This window comes from Carya illinoinensis, chromosome 15 (assembly GCF_018687715.1).
Source record: "Carya illinoinensis cultivar Pawnee chromosome 15, C.illinoinensisPawnee_v1, whole genome shotgun sequence".
Taxonomy (NCBI): domain Eukaryota; kingdom Viridiplantae; phylum Streptophyta; class Magnoliopsida; order Fagales; family Juglandaceae; genus Carya; species Carya illinoinensis.
The window spans coordinates 41,547,571-41,566,967 of record NC_056766.1 but is presented as its reverse complement, the minus strand read 5'-3'; the positions used below and the strand labels follow the sequence as shown (position 1 = coordinate 41,566,967).

The following is a 19,397-nucleotide window of genomic DNA, read 5'->3' as shown; positions in this document are numbered from 1 at the left end:
ATTAAGAAAATGAATAGTAGTGAAATTGTATATTTTTTTTAATTTTTTTAATGATTAAAGATATTACAAAATACTTAAAAGAAAAAAAAAAAAAACCAAATAGACTAAGAGTAGTAAAATGATGGTAAATAATAATATTGTCCATAGAAAAGCGAAAGGAATAACAATATTTATCTCAGATTCAATAAGGAATGATTCACCACATTCACCACCATGGTCCATGAATGGGGGTAAAAAGGAAGTGCTTGCTGAAGAAGTTTGTGTAAAGAATTAGCTGTCACGCGAGAAGGCCACCATGGATGGGTAAAGGTTTCCTTTTTGTAAAGCTGTCATGAGTTATTATTGTGCATTCCTCATTTCACATTCAGGCTCCTCTACCACTGCCATTTTGTAACCTATTAGAACTGTCACTCATTTCAACTTTCTCAACCCTACGCTATGTTTATGTCTCTCTATTACGAATTACAATACAATAACTAAATATAATACATAAATTAGATTTTTATTTTATATTTTCCCATGCGCATATGCAATTTTATGTCATGATATAGCACTACTAGAGTTATATTTATTTTAGTAGTGATATAGCTATAAGTTTATTTACAGGATTAAATAGTTAAAAATAATAACTAATGATTGAGATCGAGAAGATCTAATAGGCCCAACACCTTTTTTAAAAAGAGGCATATATGGTGTAATAGATCAAACTAGGAAAATAGGAAAATTGCACAATCTGATGGAAAAGTTCATGTATATTCCATAGAAATTGATAATGCTCACTTCGAATATACCACTCATCAATATGCTCCGGTCCCAACCCTAAGTGCCGACTCCCATCACCACCTTCTCTCCATCTCTTCTCTTACATGCGATCTCGGTGTGTGAGATATGGTGAGGTCTCGCTCTTTTAGTATGAGAGTATATAGTGGGGAGAAAACTACATTAAAATTCAGCTTCAATACTAATCTTTGTAGTATTGGAGATGTGGTAAATGAGGTCAGAAAGCTACAATAACATTTCGAAAGCTTTCAAGTGAATCATATATATATAAAATATGTAGACAATATTATATAATTAATGAAACTGCTCATAAACTAGCATGCAATATATGCAAATTAAGTTCTTGAATGGTAAATAATAATATTGTCCAACTCTTTTAAGTGATTATTAATTTAATTACCCATATATAAGATTAGAAAAGACAAAATTCAGAATAAATAATAATATTTCTAATATGGTTTACAACATTAAATAGAATTTTTTTATTTATAAAAAAAAAAAAAAAAAAAAAGAGAGAGAGAGAAGAATGATTGGCCTCGATCGAGAAGAGGCCCACCTCATTGGGTAAAAGTTGGGAAGTCAACCATCGAGTTTAGAAATTATAATTTGAAAAGATTCATCCGATGTTGAGACATTAACAACCATCCAATCACACTCTGCCACATCCGCCCGACAGTTGCCACTATTGACTCAAAATTTAATTAAAAAAAAAAAAGCGTTCTACGCGAGACTCCAATCCAACCGGATAATTCGCAACATGCTAGCACTGCACGATTTGATAGTTTGCTTGAGACTTCTTGAACAATCCTTCTCCACGAGACTCCAATCCAACCGGATAATTCGCAACATGCAGGCATTGTACGATTTGGTAGTTTGCTTGAGACTTCTTGAACAATCTTCTCGATAAATTCAGATTCGTCCCTGCAAAAGCAAAAAGATTAAAAGAAAAATCATGAATTTGACTTGCTCTTCTTTAAAGACATGGGGACATGATTTAGGCACATGATCAATTTTATTCTCATACATTTTAAATGTTAAGTATAACTAATTGCAGATAGATTGTGGATGATGATGGAGCTACTTGTATAAGTTTAAAGAAGTGGATACAGCGTTGCATGTAGGAGGAACTTCTTGGTGGTGGTAGTAGATATTTAATCCCAGAATCAAAAAAGACTTCTAAAATTTGACTACGTCTTGCATATAACTATTCAATGCCAAAAATAATCATAAATATCAAATTATTTTCCTTTTGTATGGTGTTTTCCAATGTCAGATCTTGCAATATTTATCTCAATTTTCCTCATAAATATCTCAAATATAGCATGAGCATACACATGAGGGAAAGTACATATTCGCAAAACTTACCTGAAGTTCGCTGATGGGAAAGGGAAACCAGCTAAATCGGCTACTTTTTCCAAAGCTTCCTTCCATTTCATCATCTTTGCGTCATCCTTGAGCTTATCTCCAAGTTTATCAAAAGATTTTCCGAAAATTCCTTTTTGATGCCGTACTTCCCATGAATCTACTTCGAAATAAATTGGCAGAATAATTTGTTTTTTTGTTTCCTTGCAATCAAGAATCTTCAATAACTCATCTAAACACCATTTAGATTCTGCATAATTTTTAGAGAATACAATAATAGAAATCATTGACCCTTCAATAGCATTGAAAAGTGCAGATTTCACCTCCTTCCCCTCTTTGAAGATTGTCGTCAATGGAAGTATTGATTCCCCTTTTAACCAAAGCTTTGTATAGATGGGAAATAAAGTTATAGCGAACATCTTTACCTCTAAAACTCAAGAATACATCATGATTACATGAACTGATGGGAGGAGACGAAGAGGGTGAAGAAGAGGGTGAAGAAGAGGAAGAAGCTCCGAATTGAAAGGCCATGGAATTAGAAGTCCTGCTGATCTCAGTAGGTATGTACGATTACCATTTACAAAGAGGTCCAAATGGTCGAATTATAGAGATAAAGTGCGGCAAAGAAAGGAGAAATTACTTGTCGGCAACTTGTCAACCTTCAAAGTTGGAGCCACAGTAATCGACTTTACTCTGTTTTAGCACAGTGGAACAGCATCTGTAACATTATTCAAAGAGAATATATTATGGGTTCCATTATCCTTACAAAAAAGCGGATCTGAGCCGCGAGGTGGTGGCAGCGGCGAGGTTCTGACTGGCGGTGGCTGGAGGCGACGATGGTGGCTCACGGCGGCAGATCGGGTGGCTGTGCACAGGGGATATGGGGTCCAATATCCTTACAAAAAAGCGGATCTGAGCCGCGAGGTGGGTAAATTGTGTAGAGAGAGAGGGCGTCCGTGCGAGGGAAGAGGGAGGAGCTTCGGGCTGGGGGAGGAGGAATGGCTCGGTGGATGCTCGTGGTGGAGCGAGGTCGTGGCTGGACGCGACGATGGCAGATGTGGTGGCTGTGCACAGAGGATCCGTGAGACAGAGAGCATACGAGGGAGAAAGAGGGGGCTGCGTCGGCGTGTGGACGAGAGGAAGGAGGTGGTGGCAGCGGCGAGAGAGAGAGAGAGAGAGAGAGAGAGAGAGAGATAATCCGTAAACGAAGAATATAGTGCAGCAGTAGGGTTAGGGTTTGTGGTTATTAAAACGGCGCCGTTTTGGATTTGGGATGGGGCGGGCTGAGCCTGTTTGTGTCCAAAATGGTGGGTTTTTGGTTCTTCGGCTATTGGACTTGATGGCTGATTCCGGACCTTGATGGATTGGGCCCATTTTTTGTTTTGAGTTTTAAATTATAAAAAAATTCATTGTTATGTGTTTGTTTACCTAGTTATTAGAACATAATTCTTTTAAATTTTTTCATTTAGTATATGAATTCTACATAAATTTGTATTATATTTTAAAATATAAAAAATAAAATTTACATTGTTGTAAAATTTTATTTGTTTTAATTTATGCATTAATAATTATTACAAATTTAAGAATATTGTTTATAAAATATTTTGAATTAATTACTGTCCTATGGAAAAATATAAAAGATGATGCGTCAGTTGGGGTTGGGTGCGCGATAGGGGAAAATGGGGAAAAAAAAAATCACAAACGGCTAGATTGGAATATAGAAGAATATTAAAAAAATAATTTAAAAAAAGTTTTGAATATTAGATGTTATTACAAATAATTAGGACATACAAAAATGTTAGACAAAAATACTATTCCTCTAATATATGCATTTATATATATAGTAGATATTTTTATTATATTTTGTTTTTTATATTTTTTTTAAAACAAATCTATTGATTATATCTTTATTTTAGTTGTGTCCATCCCGATCATTGGAATCTTCACGTTAATTTTTTCAAGAAAAATTATATATAAATTTATGGTTTTGGTCCAAACCGTTGTAAGTGTAATATTAATTAGTGATTGCGTACAAGCTGCTAGGCTAGGATTGGTTATACAAAATTAAAATTTTATCTCATTTAATCTTAACTTATAATTATAATTTTTTCAAATTCCCTCCATCTCCCTGCCTCCCTCCCCCTCCCCCTTCTGGTTTGCATTTTTTTTCTCTGTTTTTTGTTTTCAGGCCAAATAAGGGGGAATCACAGATCTGAAAGAATTCGGCGACCACCGACCAACAAGCGCACCTCCATGGCGTTGCCCAGCCACCGATCTTCAAGACCACCGAATACGGTGCCAATCGGAGTGGAGAGTGGCCCACACGCGCGGGTTAAAGTTTCTCGGCGTTCCGGCGCGTGGCGCTCACGCGCCACCGGGAATCCCTCTGCCGATGCCACAAGAGGCTTTTTTGGAACCTGTGAGTCGAGGACTTCCAAGATTGGCCGTTGGTTCTCTCCTAGCGTGGCGCGTGTTCTGCACGCGCTACAGTACCTACGGGTTACACTGATTTTCCGTGTACAGTGTTTCCAATGTAGTTTATTTTATGTCTTGTCTTTTCTTTTCAATAAAAAAATCCAAAAAAATAGTCCCTCCCTCCGCTTGGCGGTGCTTGGTGGGGTTGGTGTCCTATATCCTGCTTAGTCGGGTATGGGGATTTGGTAACTCTATCATGGATACAGTTATGCTGTCTCTTAGACTTAAGTCTTTAGAGGTTAGCCGTCTGGATTAGACCATGTCAACCACATTAGTGTGTTGAGAAGCTATCAACGTTTGTAACTGGCTTGTTGTTTAAGTCAAAGTTGTATGTCCTCTTTAATGAATGGATGTGATCTGCTATTCAAAAAAAAAAAAAACGTAAACTTAAAAAGCACATTTCTTTTCGTACATGGGTCGTACTTAGTGCCATTGTTTCCAAACTTTGGTGTCAACATTCCAAAGGCTTGATAAACAATAGCTTATTAGTGCAAAGACTATAAAGAGAACGAATAAAAAGAAAAAAAATTAGTGTTTCCAATGTTTTTCATTTTTATGATTCTTTGTCTTTATTTTCTTTCTTTTATATGTTTTATTAAAAATAGTATTGATAATAAATTTCATTTAATGTATTATTAGTTTCCTTCCAAATTGTCTCCCTATAAATACTGAATTTATTTATTTCATCTATTATTATTGTTAGAATATTTTTTCTAGTGTATTTTTTTTTACAGATTTGCTGCTTTTGTCTGTCCTCTACTTTCTGGTATGTTATCTTCTATTTCATCTGAAAAAATGTTATTCAATTTTATTATATTTATTTAAATGTACCTGTAGTCAAGATAAATTGTTGACATTATATGTTTGCTGTATGAATATTTTATTTCGTCATGATATTGATTTTTTTAATACATTTGTTCTATTCTAAGATCTACTACTTTACTGTTGTTTGATCAGGTTGTTGTGTGATAAAACAAAAAGAGAATAAAGGAAGCAAGACTGCTCGAAGAAATGCTCAACACATATCAGACTAAACAACCTTTCATTTCATATATTGCAGCTCTGCTTTGTACATCAACAGGACATCTATTAATAGAACCAGCACATAACAAATTCTGTAATGTATCCACTATGATATTGACAAGTGTGAAAGAATATTCCCTATTCTGTTATGAGACTACGTTATAGACTACTAAAATTTATTGTTCCAAAATGTTCTGGCTTATTGCTTGAATTCTGCGTGATATTGAATTGTAGTAGTGCCGTAGGTTGAGTTGCCTTAATACCCTCCTGCGATTCAAGCGACACCGTATTGAGGGTGAGGCTTGAATGGAGAAGGAGAAATTTGGCTGTGGACAGTGGTTTGGTCAGTATATTTGCAACCTGATCCTTGCTGGAGATGAATGAAACTTGTAATGTCTTGGCAGCCACGTGCTCACGTACAAAATGATAATCCAGTTCTACATGCTTAGTGCGAGCACATAGGACTGCATTTATAGATAAATATGTGGCTCCTAAGTTGTCACACCACAAAGTAGGAGAGTCAGTTAGAAAAACATTAAGTTCTATTAATAGGGACTGTAACCAAATGAGTTCACATGCTGCATTAGCCACGGATTTGTACTCAGCCTCCGTTGAGGATCGTGGAATTGTGGCTTATTTTTTTGAACCCCAAGATATTAAATGAGTTTTTGAAATATACACAAAAACCACCAGTAGACTTACGATCGCCTGGGCAGCCAGCCCAGTCAGCATCAGAGAAGGCTGAGAGTTTGAAGGATGAAGAAGTGGAGAAGAACAGACCTAGATGTTGGGTATTTTTAAGATACCTGAGAATTCTTTTTACTGCTTGTTAGTGAGGGAGTCTAGGATAGTGCATGAATTGACAGACCTTGTTAACAGCAAAAGAAATGTCTGGTATTGTAAAAGCTAAGTATTGAAGACTCCCTACCACACTCTGGTATAGCTAAGGATCCTCAAAGGTGCAGCCATCCAGAGCTGTTAGTTTGACAGAGGAGGGCATTGGTGTGGACACATGCTTAGAATTATGCATGTTAGTTTGACGAAACAAATCAGCTATGTATTTAGACTGAGAGAGGAAGAGACCATTAGATGACCGTGTGACCTCAATGCCAAGTAAAAAATGTAACGCGCCCAAATCTTTTACAGGAAAGGATGTACTTAAAGCAGCAATGAAATCCGAGATAAGAGTTGAATTTGAGCCAGTGACTAAGATATCGTCAACATTGATCAAAATAAAAATGCAATGAGAAGAGTTATGGAATATAAACAAGGAGGTATCTGAACGGGGAAGCATAAAAACCAAGGGAAAGTAACTTATCAGATAATTTAGCAAACCAAGCCCTAGGAGCCTGTTTTAAACCGTAAATAGACTTTCTTAACTTACAAACATGCGTTGGAAAATCTGGATTGATGAACCCAGGCGGTTGTCTCATGTAGACATCTTCTTGGAGATCCCCATGTAAAAATGCGTTTTGGATATCAAGTTGGTGGAGAGGCCAGTTGGAGGCGACAGCTAGGGAGACAAGGAGACGCACGGTGACCGGTTTTATCATGGGGCTGAAGGTTTTATCTAGGCCGGGTTGCTGATGAAATCCCTTTGCCACAAGTCGTGCCTTGCGGCGTTCTAGGGTGCCATCAGACCTTCGTTTGGTTTTGAGAATCCATTTTGATCCCAGAATGTTGAGATGGGGAGAGGAGGGGACAAGATCCCAAGTTTGGTTGTGAAGCAGAGCACGGAACTCTTCATTCATGGCAGAGTGCCACTCGGAAAATTTGGATGCTTCAGTGAAAGAGGAAGGGTCTTTTGGGATGGTGGAAGAAGATGATTCGGACAATTTGGTGGTGGAGGTAAGAGAGAGTGATGGCTTGTACGTGGAGATCGAGAGAGTTGCTCTTGGTTTGGTGGAGGGCCATGGAATGGTTCCATCTGTGCGAAGTCGTAGGCAGGTGATCTGCGATTGTGATCGGGTGGCCGTGGGGTGATTTGATATGGTGGAAGAAGAAGGTTGCAACGGGTGTATAGTGGGAGGTGGCTGATCGTGTTGAGATGAGTGGGCAGAGGTGGACGACGAGCTAGGGCTTTGAGGAGTATCAGGCAATTGTGATGGGCCAATAGGCCGAAGGGGTAAGGAAAGGGATGGGCTCGAGTCTGAAGGTTGAGTGGGAGTAAGAAGAGGAACGGGTCGTGATATTGGTGCCGTAGTGGTTGGAATTTGATGAGTAATGGGCTGAGATTCAAACGGAAAAACTGACTCATGAAAGACTACGTCTCTTGAAACGTAGGTACAGCCTGAGGGTAGATGAAGACACAAATAACCTTTGTGATCTGGGCTATAGCCCATGAAAACACATGGTTTGGATCTTATATCTAATTTGTGTTTGTTGAATGGCCTTAAATTGAGCCAACAGGCTGAACCAAAGACACGTAAGAAGCGATAATCCGGAGGGTAGCCCATGAGAATTTCATGAGGAGATTTGTGGTTTAGTAATGGTGTAGGCATGCAATTTATTAAAAAGGTAGCCGTTTGAAAGGCCTCGGCCCAATATGTTTGGGGCATGGATGCATGAGACATGAGTGAGATACCGGTCTCAACTATGTGACAGTGGTGTCTCTCAATACTTCCATTTTGTTTATGAGAGTGAGGACAAGAAATACAATGTGTGATACCCATGGATTTAAAGATGATATTAAGGGGACGAAATTCCCCGCCGCAATCGGTTTGAACTGAGACAACATTTTTGGAAAATGTATTAGTAACAAATTTAAGGCATGCAAGAACAAGAGTGGAGACATTGGACTTGGTTTGCATGGGAAACAACCAAATAAATTTAGAAAAGTCATCTACAATGGATAGGTAATAACGACAAGCATTAGTAGAGAGAACGGGAGCTGGGCCCCATACATCCAAAAACAAAAGTTGGAAGGGCCCACTGGACCGAGAGGAAGATGGAGGATGGGGCAAGGCATGGGCCTTGGCTGAGGAGCAAGCTGGACATATGGTGAGAATATTTCTAGAAATTAAAGAAACACGTAAGAGTTTATGGAGGAGAAAGTTGCCAGAAGATGTGTTGAATTGGGCAGAGCCCACATGCTGAATAGGCAGAGAGGAGCCATCTCCAATGCTAACTGTGTCTGACCCCTGGTACGACGTTGAGTCTAGGTTGAGAGAAGCGAGGTCAAGTGTGAAATGGTGCGTCGCAGCTGTGTTGGGGAACCAAGTAGAAGACATCTGGTAAGGAGAAGAAAGAGTCGTGTAGTTGGCGGTGAATGAATTAGGAGGAGGTGCTTGGTTGAAGTGATGATAGCAGGTGAGGGCCGAATGACCTGTCTGCTGACACACTTAACAGACTGGGCGCGAATCTAGGTGGAATTTGTTGCTTCATCTCGCACCACCCCTATTGCCATTGCTGCCCCCTCCTCGACCACGACGTCCACCACGAAAATTAGTGGTACGGCCTCTATTTGGAGATCCCAACAGAGAGGGAGCTGAAGTTGTGACAGTGTTGTGAGCTGCAAGTGATGAACTTGAAAATAGAGATTGAGTTTGATGAGCAATGCGAGATTCATGATTAAGAAGATAGCTATAGATTTGTTGAGGAGAGGGGGGATCTGGCCGGGTAGTGAGAGATGTGACAATGGATTCATATTCAGTCTCGAGTCCTACAAGCAGGTAGATGGAGAACTCTTGGTTTGTGAGGGTATGGCCAGCAGCACCCAAGGAGGAAGCGGGTGCTTTGGCTTTGTTATAGTATTTGGAAATTGATTCCGACCCCTTTTTGAGGGTATCAAGATGGTATTGAGTGTGAACAACATGAGTAGATGACTGAGATTGGAATAGGGTTTGTAAGGTTGTCCAGACTTCGTGAGAAGTGTGATAGTCTAAAACTTGTCCTAGAACTGGTTCGGAGAGAGAGGAGTTAATGGCTGAAATGATGAGTTGGTCTTGAAGAACCCATTTGGTACAAGCAGGGTTGGGAGAGCCATAAAGAAGGCTGTGGGGATGGGAACTGTACCATCAACGTAGCCAAACAGTTGATGGCCCTTGAGGAAAGATACTATTTGTGCCTTCTAGAGGAGGAAGTTGTCGATATTGAGTTTGACGGTGACTAGATTGGAAGCTGAGTTGACGATGGAGGGAGTAATGGTGGGGGAAGGGTTTTTTTTCCAAGGACGCCATGATCGTGAAGAACAGACGGTGGTCTTAGGCTCTAGGTACCATGATAAAATAAGAAGAGAATAAAGGAAGCAAGACTGCTCGAGGAAATGCTCAACACATATCAGACTCAACAACCTTTCATTTCATATATTGTAGCTCTGCTTTGTACATCAACAGGACATCTATTTATAGAACCAGCACATAACAAATTCTGTAATATATCCACTATGATATTGACAGCTGTAAAAGGATATTCCCTATTTTGTTATGAGATTACGTTCTAGACTAGTACAATTTGTTCTTCTAGAATGTTCTAGCTTATTGCTTGAATTCTGCGTGATATTGAATTATGGTAGTGCCGTAGGTTGAGTTGCCTTAATATTGTCAATTTCCTTATTTCCACTGTTCTTTTACTTGTCCTCTACTTTCTGGTACAATCTCTTCTATCTCATCTGATAAAATATTATTCAATTTTTTTATATTTATATGTATGCGCCTTAGCCAAAATAAATTGTTGACTCTATATGTTTATTGTATGAATATTTCATTTCCTCACGATATTAATTTCTTTTGATAGATTCCTTCTATTGTAAGATGTCTTATCTCATTTGGTTCGTTTAATATAATCTGTATGAAATTATTTAGAATTATTTGCTTTCTTCTTTTGCTTTAACTATAAACGATTATAATATTTGTTATGCATTGTATCTCCCTATATATACCTATTTACTTACTTTTTTTATATGTTTTAAAATAGTTTTTAAATTATATTATGAAATTGGCCAGAATTTATAACCTTCTATAACTTAATGCCAACTGATAAGACCACATTATTAAAGGCTGAAATACATTTAAACATCATTGACAATAATTATAATTATAAACATTATGGAGATCGTATATATAGTATGTGTTGTGAGCAGCAAAAAGTTCTAGAAATATAGAGAAAACTCTATCCCTTTGTAATTAAAAATTTGAAACATGGCAAAATTTATCAGCAGGGCAAACGTGTAGTGCACATTTGCCCTAACTAGTATATATATATAAATATAGACAGCCTGATTGACAACAATATTTTGTGTCGGTTGGGGTCCAGCTCTGTTTGTATTGGAAGGAGAGTTAAAATCATCTCAATATTATTCATTACCATTCATAAATTTTAACTCAAATTTTATTACTATTCATAAACCATTTCGAACCATATTTGAATTCAAATGGAGCTGTCCCTCTTACCGTATCATATAAACATAATGTAATTTAATTTTATATGTTAATTACTAAGTTTATGATGCAGCCAATGACAATATTACAAGTGGTTAGCCCCACAAAACGATAATCTTGCTTTGTTTTTTTTTTTTTCCTTTAATCTCTAATTAAATTTAATTTTATCATACACATAATCTAATTTAATTTTATTACCTTTGTATTTACGATGTTTTTAGAAGATGATGATCATATCTATTATCTACTAATTCATTTGGGAGTATAGGAGGTGGAGGGCCAATTTGGTATCTAAGCCTCATATAAAAAGCTCTCTGTCAACCGGCCTAAACTGAAGAGTCCAGACCCAACAGGGATCTACATGCTACACGCCGCCTTATTTGGGAAGGAACGAATTTCATGCATGTATGTGATTATTTCGGTTACTTAGAGACGATTTAAGTTGATAACCACTACAGAAGATAGACATCACGTGAAGGTAATCTCATATAGTGCTGATCTAAGTTGATAAATATTGCACAAGATAGACATCACGTGAAGGTAATTTCATAAAAATAAATTTACAGATAGATGTGACTTAATATAATATACTAAAAAAAATATTTATATTTTAATGAGACATATACATAAAATAAATTTATAAATTAATATAATATAACATAATTATTTTTATCATAAAATCAATCTTATTTATAGTATAAATTATATAAATTTAATAATTTAATTTATATAAATTTAATTATATCAACATAAACTTTTGTTTCCATATATTCTTAATTTGAAAAACAAAGAAATTTGAGATATATTACAAAATTATAACTTTACGCACCAAAATGCAGAAGCCCTCAATTCATAAAAATTTGTAGTACGTACTTGATATATATATATATATATATATATATATATATATATATATATATATTGTCCAATCCCTACCACCAATACAAATTAAGCTGCATTAATTAGTAATATATAAAGTCAATAACACAAAAGGTAAAATAATAATACTAATAATTAAACAAAACTGAGTAATAATAAAAACCAAAAACACATTCTATTTGAACACTGGTAAGGCTTGCCTTACCGCTTAATTCTCCCGAAAGTTGCCAAGAAGGAGCCCCTAATTCTTTGCTGTATACGAGACTCGATGCCAAATATTTGGTTGCAAAATATTAATATTTTATCAAACAAAGTTTCCTCGCACAAGTGACTTTTTCTTAATAAGATATCATGATCTTCTTTCTTGGACATGATATACGTGGTGTTATTTATTTGAATTTTTAAGTTTATAAAAAAAAATCTCTATTCTTAAATTAATATGATTTGATGTGATAAGTTAAAATTTTATTAAATTAAAACTAAAGTAAAAGATATTATATAATTTCATATCCAACAAAAAATTATATATTTTAGTTTGTAAACTTTATTATTATGAGATTTATATCTTAACTATATATATATATTTTTTAATTTTTTGTAGTAAATGAATTTAATTTTGATCTAGAAAAAAACTTTATTTTTTATTTAAATTTTATCATTTAGTGTCATACATTTTGATGCAATGCATTGAAGATTATTCATTTAATTAGAAACATATATGATTAGAAAAGATTTTGATGTTGATACCCTGGCCTGCAAAATGGCCCCTACCAACCTGCAACACAAAGATAAGGGAGATTCTATGTGCTGAGAGAGACTTTTAATGTCTAAGTCAGTGAGGATTGCGTATAGAATTAATAATGAATAATTCGAAATATAATTTAAAAAGCAGCCTAATTCCAGATTAAAAATTAAAAGGAGCATTAAAGAGTTAAAAAAGTAGTAATAAGGAATGATTGACCACCATGGATGGGTAAAAAGGAAGTACTTAGTGAAGAAGTTTGTGGCCGCGTTCCTTCTATTATGACAAACGCACTTACGCTTTTTGTAAAGAAATTGAGTCCGTCCACAGCCACAGAAAGAATCTTCCGAAAATGTATTTCGAACAGTGCATTTCAGTTTTTTTATTCTTTTTTTTATACATTTTTCTAATCATCATAAACATTTAAAAAAAAAAAGAACAACATTATTTAAAAATATTTTCTTAATTACTAAGTAAAAAAAAAAAAGCAATATGGACACATTCGGTAGATTTAATCACAACTATTTGGTTAGTTGATTCAATTTCGTTAAAGCTTCATGACATAATATTTTAGTTTATATTATTCTTCAAATAGAAATGTTTAGTTTATAAAAGAAAAGTTATAAAAAGCTACTTTCTAAATTTGCATTAAATTTTAAAACTTGAATTCGATCTTGATCGGCTACCAAATAGTAAATCGAAATGAATAAACAAATAAATAAAAAAGAAGAAAGGAAGTTGCCAAGAAGCTTCTCTTCGTTCCTTTATCAAGAAATTATTGAAACTCATATATACTATCCCTCAAACTTTAAATTTTGAATTAGGAACAATTTTAATTTGAATTTTAACTGTTGCCATTACATGCTATACACGTAGGTGTAGTCCATCTCATGAGTGATTATTAATTTAGTTAAAAATATATATATATATATATATATATATGATTAGAAAAGATAAACAAACAATATTTTTCTTAGATTTCAAAATGTCCTAATTTACAGCATTAAATAGTTAAAAATAATAACCAATGATTGAGCTCGAGAAGAAAGTTGATAACAACTATAAAATTATTTTCAAAAGAAAAATCTAGTTGTAAACGATTCTACGTATTAATATGCATACTCATCAAACGTGATTAATCAGAAAGTCAGACTTTAATGAAAATAGTGTCAATTTAAATTTTGAATATGAAGGTAGCAGTATTGATATACAGATCGGTACGTGAATTTATTTATACGTAACAAAACTTATTTTTAAAAGAGCCATATATTCCTTCTAAACATATAGTGAGATCTCGCTTTTTTAGCAAAAGACTATTTCAAAATCTTGGAACTCAAAAAAATAAAAAAAGTAAGGGACTCTTTTGAAATTTCCCAAAAAGATACCATGATATTCTTTCTAAATGTGACATATTATAATTTTATTAAATTAAAAATAAAATAAAAGTAACTATATAATTTCATATACCACAAAAAATTATATATGTTAGTTTGTAAACTTTATTATTATGAGATTTCTACTTGGACTATAATTTTTTTACTTTTGAAGGAAAAGAATTTAATTTTGATCTAGAAAAAACTTTTTTTTCATTTATATATTAAAAAATAATACATAAAGAGCCTGTTTGAAATTACGGTAAGAGTCTTAAAAAGTACTTAAATAGTCTTAAAAGATCTTAAATGAAAAAAATTTGATTGTTTAGATCTTACATATTAAAGTATTTTTAATCTCAAATAAGTTAAAAAGTACGTTTGAGGAAAAACTTCGTTTTGATGCTTTTCCTCAAATGTGCTTTTTTGGATAATACAGAATGTAATTCAAAATTTAAAAAGACTGTTAATGGACAAAAATACCCATCTAATTTTAAGATAATTATAACTTTCAATAATAAGGGTATAATTTTTTAAAATTTAAATAATCGTCATTTTTACCTCAAAAAGTACTTTTTAAATTTATTTTCAAACAAACGTAACATGTTTGAAAGTGCTTTAAACATATGGTTACTAAACAATAAATAACTTTTTAATAGTTGAACTTATTACTTAGGCCCTTATACTATAAGTTATAAGTTATAAATCCTAAAGTTATAAGTTATATTTTTTACTACAATCCTAAATATATATTAATATATTTTATTTAATTTTTAATTTTAATATAAAATTATTTTATCTCATTTCACTATTCAAACTGTATCTTTAAATGTCATATTTTACACCATTAAATAGTTAAAAACAATAACGAATAATTGAGCTAGGGAAATAGAAAGAGGCCCAGCACCTTTAGTTAAAAAGACGTTATGCTGAAGTCAAGAGACTGATGACTTCACGCTTTTCTTGTAAATTCTTTACGCTTTTTAGAGAAGAATTAGCTGTCACGTGTTCTTTACACCAAATTCTTTAAAGAAGTATAACTAATGTGATTTATTAAAATTTTATTAAATTAAAAATAAAATAAAAATAACTATACAATTTCATATACAACAAAAATTTATATATGTTAGTTTGTAAACTTTATTATTATACAATTCCATAAGATGCAACACGCGCTAAAGTTGCCGAGAAGTCCTCCATGCAACACTGTAATTATTTCATACATAATTATATATATTATATATAATATTAAAAATTAATAAAATATATATAATATGTCAACCGGTTCGGTCCGGTATTGGAAAACGTAAAACTAATTCTGGACCAAACCGGTCGAAAGTCAGACCAAACCAACGGGTCCAATCCAAGCCGATTTTTCAGTTTTTTGATTTATTTTTATACCCCTAATGTAGGGTTGGCAATATGTTACACGATCTTTTAACCCAACATGAACACGACACGATAATAGCGGGTTAAGGTTTAATCTTAACATGTTTGGGTCAAAACGGGTTGACCCATTAAGACACAATTGCTTAACAGGTTGATAACGGTTCAACCCATTTTGATCCGTTATAATCCGTTATGATACATTAAGAAAGTTAAAGTTACAATTATACCCTTATACCTAAAAGTAAAATTGTTATAATTTTAATTTTGATATTTTTATTGTTTGGATTGTAATTTTGAACTTGTAATTAGTTTTATAATTTTATAAATATTGTGATTTTAACATTTATATAAGTAATAGAGGGAGGGAGAGGAAAAAAATAAGAAAAGTTCAAATGTTTTTAAGTTTTCTATGCTTTAAAACCACTTCAATTTTTATTTTACCGAACAAGAGTAAAGCCTTGTAAAAAACCAAAGTGAGGGCTCGCTCTTATTTTCTTAAATCATGGAGCTAAAAAAAAAAAAAAAAAACCCACTAAGGGATTATTTCAAGATTTTTCAATAAGATATAAGATATTCTTACTTTCTAGTAGGATTTATACAAGGTATTATTTTTATTTTTTCTAAATGATTAAGTTTATTAAAAAACAAATTTTATGTTCGTATATTGATGTGATTTAATGTGATATCTTCGAATTTTAAGACAAAATTAAAGAAAAAGAGAACTATACAATATGATAAGCAAAAAAATAAAAATAAAAAGCATTAACTTTATCAGGAGACAATATTAGTATATTACTTTGATTTCATGTCCTTTACACTATTATATAGATCAAAATATAAAAATAATGGATGATTGACGTCGAGAAGAGGACCACCACCGTGGGTAAAAAGGAAGATTGTGGCCAAAGCATATATACGCTTTCTTTAAAGAAGCTGTCACGCACAAGGAGGCATATAAAATTTGAAACTTTTAAATTGAAAAATATTTGTATTTAATTTATGTTTAGATGTTAAAATGAGATGAAAATGTTTGAAATGTTTGTTAAATCAAATCGGGCCTAAGTCATTCATGTGGCGCCACATGTTAATCTCAATCATTTACCAACTATGACTGACTGAAAGGGAGGAGAGGAGAAAAAAAAGGCAATATGAGATCTCAAAGACATTCTTTAGAGAGAACTCTATGAGAGTAATTGGAGAGAACTTGGTGAAGATGTAGCTAGTATCAAACTATAATTTAGTAGGTTTTATATGCCACTAAACCCAACCGAAAGTCCTTTTGTCCTCTTACTACCTACTGTTGAGGACAAGCTGGAATGCAAATGATACCCCATTTTATGATTTATCAACACATCGACCGCAAATCTGTTCACCTACTTTGGCTTGGTTTTGAGTTCTCGATTGACAGATTCTAACATCCAAAAAAAGAGCGGTGCTACTCTGCCGTTTGAGTAGTACTGCTAGCACATTTTTAAACTTTTTTTTCTTTTTACATTTTTTAAATATATTTAAAAAATAAAAAATATACCAATACACTTAAACTCACTTCCTTAATTATTAAGTAAAAATTAAAAAATAAAATCTTTTTGCCGAGCGGTCAACTAGAATGATAAGTCTTGGGTGGCATGATAGCTTTTTTCCCAAAACCAATATTTTAGTGAGAAAGATATATAAAATTATTTTTATTATAAAATAAATCTAACATTTCATATAAACTACATTAATTTATAAATTTAATTTTTTTAACACTTTCTTAAATATAATATAGAAATTAGATTGTAAATTGAGGTAAAAATCTCATTGATCAAAACTTCAAAGGGTTCAGATTTTTATTTTTTATTTTCCCATCGTGTATGCAAGTATATAATATACTACTACGTACTAGAGTTGTATTTATTTAATAAGTAGTACATCTACAAAGAGATTCATAAAAATAAACACAAAAATTGATTTAATTTTATATGATATGTTATATCTACTTTAACATAAAGTAGCTTTATTATTTAACATACCATATCAAATCAAGTATGTTTATAAATTTACTTTTATGAAATTCTTTTGTAGTTAAAACATTTTTCTATTTATTTATTGACAAATATGCTTAAACCCTTTTATCTAAATATTTGATCACAACTATTTGGTTGGTAGATTCAACTTCGTTAAGCTTCATCGCATAGCATTTTACTTTATAGTATTCTTTACACGGAAGTTTCTCTTGGACGTTCCTTTATCAATAAATTATTCCCTCAAACTTTAAATTTTGAATTAGGAACAATTTTAATTTTAATTTTAATTTTTGACATTACGTGCCATACACGTTGATGTAGTCCATTTCATGAGTGATTATTCTTTTTCCTTAAAAAAATATATATATGATTAGAAAAAATAGTTAAAAATAGATTTAAAAAAATGAGAAGAAAGGAAGGTCTCGCTTTTTTTTTTTCATCAACAGCAGACTGCAAATGCAAATCTTTTCACCCACTTTGGCTTCGATTTGAGTTCTCCACAGACCGATTCTAACACCAAAAAAAAAATATTTTAGCGATAAAGAGATATAAAAATAATTAATATAATTATTAAATCTAAAACTAAAGGGAAGCTGCCGAAGAAGTTTGTGGCCAACGCATGCATACGCTTTTTGTAAAGCTATCACAAGCACGTTACAGAAATGTCAAAGTCCCGACGGTGGTGTTATAATTTTTTTTTTGTTAATTACTTTTCCTCTAAAATTTATTTATTTATTTTATAAAATTACTTTTCTTATTCTTGTTCTGTTAGAAAATGTATAAAAATGATGAATCAGTTAGTTATTAGTGGTTGCTAAATATGTTATAATTATAATATATAAGATATGAGTAATTAGTTAGTAATTGATGATTTGTATTTAATTAAACTTTCTGATATTGTAATCCGTTCTTGACGAGAAGAGGAAGTTGCTCTGTAACGAAGTTTGTGGCCAAAGCTTTCTGTAACGAAGCTGTCACGCACCATCATTTGTGCCTAGACTTCAATTCGCTTTAAAGCAACGAAGGAAGTTGCTCATCATATTCTTTCACCAAAATCTCTGTCCAGAAAAGAATATTTTAGTGATAAAGATATATAAAAATAATTAATATATTATAATATAATTATTAAATTTGGGAAGCTGCCGAAGACGTTTGTGGCCAACGCATAAATATAATTATTAGAGTATTTTCAATATTTTCTTTATCTTGTATTTTAAAATATATTATCAAAATTTATTTATTTATTATTTTACATATTAACTTTTACAATATATCATATATCAACTTATCTATTTTTTTATATTATTTAAATATTATACTTTTTAATATTTTTTATTCATTTCAAATATTTTCTAACTATTAATAGTATTCTCATCTTTTGATATTTGTAATATTTCCTCATATACAATATCATATAACTATGTCATATTCCATATTAACCAAAATTTATAAATTAAACCAAAAGAAATTTCTCCGTCATTTGTTAAGGCCATTGAATAAACAGATTGTTGTCAAGTACCTATATTTTTTTTTTTTATTGTTCTCTAATTTTCTTTTATTAATGAAGGTTGCTGGCGTGCACACAGCGCGATCATATTTGACTTCACTTAATTTTTCAGACTAGTTGCCTAGAAGTTGCTCATGATCATCGATTATTTTTTTAATTCACCAATAATTCATCTGACGAACTTGTTTTTTAATTTTAATGATGCACCGCAGACGTACCATCAACCGGATCTCTTTTTTTAAGTAAGGACGTAGAGTCGTTCTCCAACTATATCCGGCAAGCGGAACTCAGAATTACATGTAGAAGAGAAATCATATTTACATTCATATAATGTATAAGTATTTCGTATTTTTTTAAAAAAAAATAAGTAAATATAAAATTTAGATGAAAATCTTAATTTTTAAATGACTACTTCCATGGCCTTCGTCTCTTCCAAGAAGACAGCGAGGGTGCACAAAGTCTGCACAAAATGGACTGCACCTAGTG

General features: G+C 32.9%; 1 long non-coding RNA gene and 1 pseudogene across 1 annotated transcript in view; both read right to left on the bottom strand.

Annotated features, from left to right (window-relative positions):
- Positions 1-19,397, bottom strand: part of LOC122297091 — an 80,046-nt gene that overhangs the window by 18,183 nt on the left and 42,466 nt on the right. The window lies entirely within an intron of this gene.
- LOC122297077 lies at positions 1,341-3,352 on the bottom strand (annotated as a pseudogene).